This window comes from Kryptolebias marmoratus, linkage group LG9 (assembly GCF_001649575.2).
Source record: "Kryptolebias marmoratus isolate JLee-2015 linkage group LG9, ASM164957v2, whole genome shotgun sequence".
Lineage (NCBI taxonomy): Eukaryota > Metazoa > Chordata > Actinopteri > Cyprinodontiformes > Rivulidae > Kryptolebias > Kryptolebias marmoratus.
The window spans coordinates 8,891,264-8,895,173 of NC_051438.1; positions in this window are offsets into that span (position 1 = coordinate 8,891,264).

Consider the following 3,910-nt stretch of genomic DNA (forward strand, 5'->3'; position numbering starts at 1 on the left):
GGGGTCCTAAAGCCCGTCTCATATACACCTTTAAGGCTGAAGAAGCCTAAAGGGATAGTTCGGCCATGCTGAAGAAAGTTTCTGTGTAAAACCAATATATATATATCTAAATATATAAGCAATCACATCATGGCAAAATGGAATTTAGAAATTAGAAATTTTAATTCTATATTAAATGATTATTATTGCCCACGTCAAAGGCAATGTTTAAAGGTAACATTTTATGCAAAATAATTTTTTTGCATGTTTTTGTACTTCCATTTGGGTATCTATTGCTTCTAGAAACAGTCCAAGAGAAAAAAAAAACAAAAAACACCCAGCCGTTTTTTGACAATAAGTAATGTTTCCTGGTGTCTGCAGAACGCCTGTTTCAAAAACCTCAGGCTTGTTGCATCACAATCCTTGTTACCTAGCAACCCCAAGTGAGCCCAGCCCCTCACCTAGCAACCCAAGTGGAGCTCCACCCACTTCATTACAAGAAGACCGTCACGTTAGTTCTGCTGGTTTTACCGCTGAATAATGTCTGCTGGAAAAGGTAAATGTTCTGTTGTCGGCTGCAGTATACAACATGAGTCCATGTTCTCCCAGTGTTGGAGAACAGAGCTGCGTGGCTTCATTTTATTTTTGATGGCAGTGTCCGCGCGATATCGCCAAAGAAAGTTGTAGTTTGAACAGCTCAGCTGTCCCAGAAACACGTCTCTGTTAAAGTCACGGCAGGTTTGTCTAAAATAACATTAGAACTATGTTAATGAAAGAATAAAAGTTGAAAAAAAAATCCCAAACTGATCTTTACCAGGCGGCCGTCCGGACACTTTTCGGGCTTGGACCTGCTGATTGCTGCTGTCCCAAAGTCAGACTCCTCAGAGTTTGAATCAATAACGATATAAATAGCTTGGAAAGCTGATCTGCAAACCGAAGTCCCTGAGAATGAATGGAATAACTCATGTCTATTAGCACAAACGCAAACTATTAACACAAGGTTTAGAATATTACAATACAAATGGTTATTTAGAATATATATCACTCCTGTAAAACTTCACCACTTTAATTCCAATATCCCTGATATCTGTGTTAAATGTAATCTAGATAAGGGTACTCTTTTCCATTGTATGTGGCAATGTATAGAGATTCAAACTTTCTGGAAGGAGGTTATCATGTTCATCTCTCGTTTGATCGAACAGGATGTTCCAATGGACAGTAAACTTTGCTTATTGCATATTTTTCCAGATGGATTTAAAGGACCTATGAAGAGAAAGAAGCTTTTGAATTTTTGCCTTTTGCAGGCTAAACATTTGATTGCTCTGAAGTGGAAGAACACAGAAAGACCAAAGATAAATGACTGGATTAAACTATTGAGCAACAACCTGGCGATGGAAAAGCTGACGTATTTAACAAAAGGAAAGCTCGAAGACTTTAAGGATATTTGGTTTCCCTTCCTACACCTTGTCAAATACTGTGACATGTAAAGCTATTTTTTCTTTCTTTTTTGTTTATGTGTAGATAGTGTGAGCCCTGGGGTTTAGTGTTCTTTTTGGGTGGGGGGAGGGATTGCACTTTAGGTAAGATTATTGTGTGTATGTGTTTGTTTTTTGTATGTCTGTGCAACAGAAAATTCTAATAAAAATATCGGGGGGAAAAAAAAAACGATATAAATGTGCGTCATATCCGCAGAGTTTAATCCTTCAGAGAGTGTTTATGTTTTTAGACAGGACACTGAATTGGGGGGCGTGGCCAACAGCAGCTAATTTGCATAAAAGTGACATAGCCCTAAAACCGCTTATTCTGAAATGAGCTGAAAACAGGCAGAACTGATCAGGTGAAATCTCACCAAGCAATCACTGGGTTGACAATGCTCCATTGAGCAAGATCTGTGTTTAATAATTTGGAATTAGCTATTAGGATCAATTCTGAGTATTTGTTTGCAAATTGTCTCATGAAGTGCTGGGTGAAATTTAATAAAACGTTCAGAAAGTAATCATGAGGTTAATATCTACAACTGAATAAGTTCATCTCATTCAGGATGAGAATCACAGCAAACTGACAGAAAACAGTCTATAATTCAGCCAATTTTACAGAAATCTGGAGTGATAATAGCTGGGCATTATCCTCAACACAAGGTTTGAGCACAGCACATTGGACAATATCTTTGTTTAAAACCAAGGCATTAACAGTTGAAGTCAACCCTGTTTGTCTGTTAGCAAAATATCTCATGACGCATTGAATGGATTTCAATGAAAGTCTCAGAAAGTAATCACTGGCTGTACCTCTTCAACTCATAACCTTTTTGAGTCAAACCAATTCAAGATGGCTTCTGCAGCTAATCAACGTTATACACGCACAGGATCTCAGTATCTCTGTCAATTTTATAGGTACTGATCTAAAATTTGGCATGGTAGTAGCTGAACATTTTAAGCATTTTTGCTTAAAACCTTGGCTTTAATTTTTGGAGTCAACCAAATTTGAAATGGCCACCTCAACTAATCCACCTTACTAAACAAACAAATGTCTATAACTTAGTGGATTATACAGATATCGAGCTAAACCTTGGTGTTTAGTAAAGTAATAGCAAGAAAGTCGTTCCCAACACAGACTCCAAGTGCTAACTGATCGTGCAACATCATGTGAGATATCAAAACATTGCACATAAAGCTTTTTCACCAAAATAGTTGCAACTCTTTAATTTCTCAGGATAGGATGATCTTATTCTAAACCTCTGGCACAAAAGACGGCGGCCGACATGCATTCCTTGAATTTCTTTCAGACTTGGAAGTTGAAAATTCCGACCTAACAGAAAACTCTTTATGTCCAGCCAACGAGGGATATTTGAAAACTCCCCATTGAACAAAAAAGTGGACTGCAAGTTGCTGATTGTCCTGCATCTCACGGTCGTGCCCCGTTTCGTTAGGAATGTTGGTGCTTTCCCGATTTAACTTCGAAGCTGGACTTTCAAGTTCGAAGTCGGAAAAATGCAAACTCGGGAAGTCGGATAATTCTCATGAGACACGTGTCTCGCTGGGAACGCTCATTTCTTATTTAGGCCGATGCTCTTCGCCTCAGTTGGAACTCGGATCTGAGAGTGACGCCACACCGAACTGATCATGTGACTGGTTTTATGGGATAAAAACCTGTAAGAGGTGCAAATAAACAGCTTATTATTGAAGCTATCAGGAATTTTTATTGTATGAGGTGGCTGTGTTGGATTTTGAGAAACCTCTGAGTTTTGGAGGACATTTGAGTTGATTGTTCCTGTTTGAAAACTTTACTTTCTGTTTCATTTGGATCACAAGATTTAGCTGAATTTATGTATGTATTTGAGCCCATATGCATAATTTTGGCCCATTTGTAGTTCAAATAAATCATTACAGGCCTAAAATTAATGTGAGTGTCTGACGTTTACATGCTCTGATGGTCAGTGTACGTAAACGTCTGACTGCACCTAAGGGACGTCTTACTTCTGTGTGTTAGTTCAAGCTCATCTTTACCTGAGCCTAAAAAACACCTGAGCAGTTTTTGTTTGTTGTTTTTTCTACATGTCTTTCCTGTAGTGCAACATGTCTGTTGTGAAAGAGATTTGCAGTACAATGTAAAACACCCTTGGTCAAGTGTAAGGGAAAACATTTCAGAACATGTTCTAAAACGGCCTTTAAGAGGTCTGAAGAGCAGGTAAATACAACCTCACATGAACAAAATATCCCAGATGACACCATGTGGTGATTTCTTTTGGAAAAGACAAACAGCAGAAGCAGCAGTAGATTGTAAAACCACCTTAGTTCAATAAATTGTGTGAATTAACCAGTCTTTAAAAAACTTTTTACAGTGACTCCAGCACATAAACATATATATATATATATATATATATATATATATATATATATATATATATATATATATATATATATATATATATATA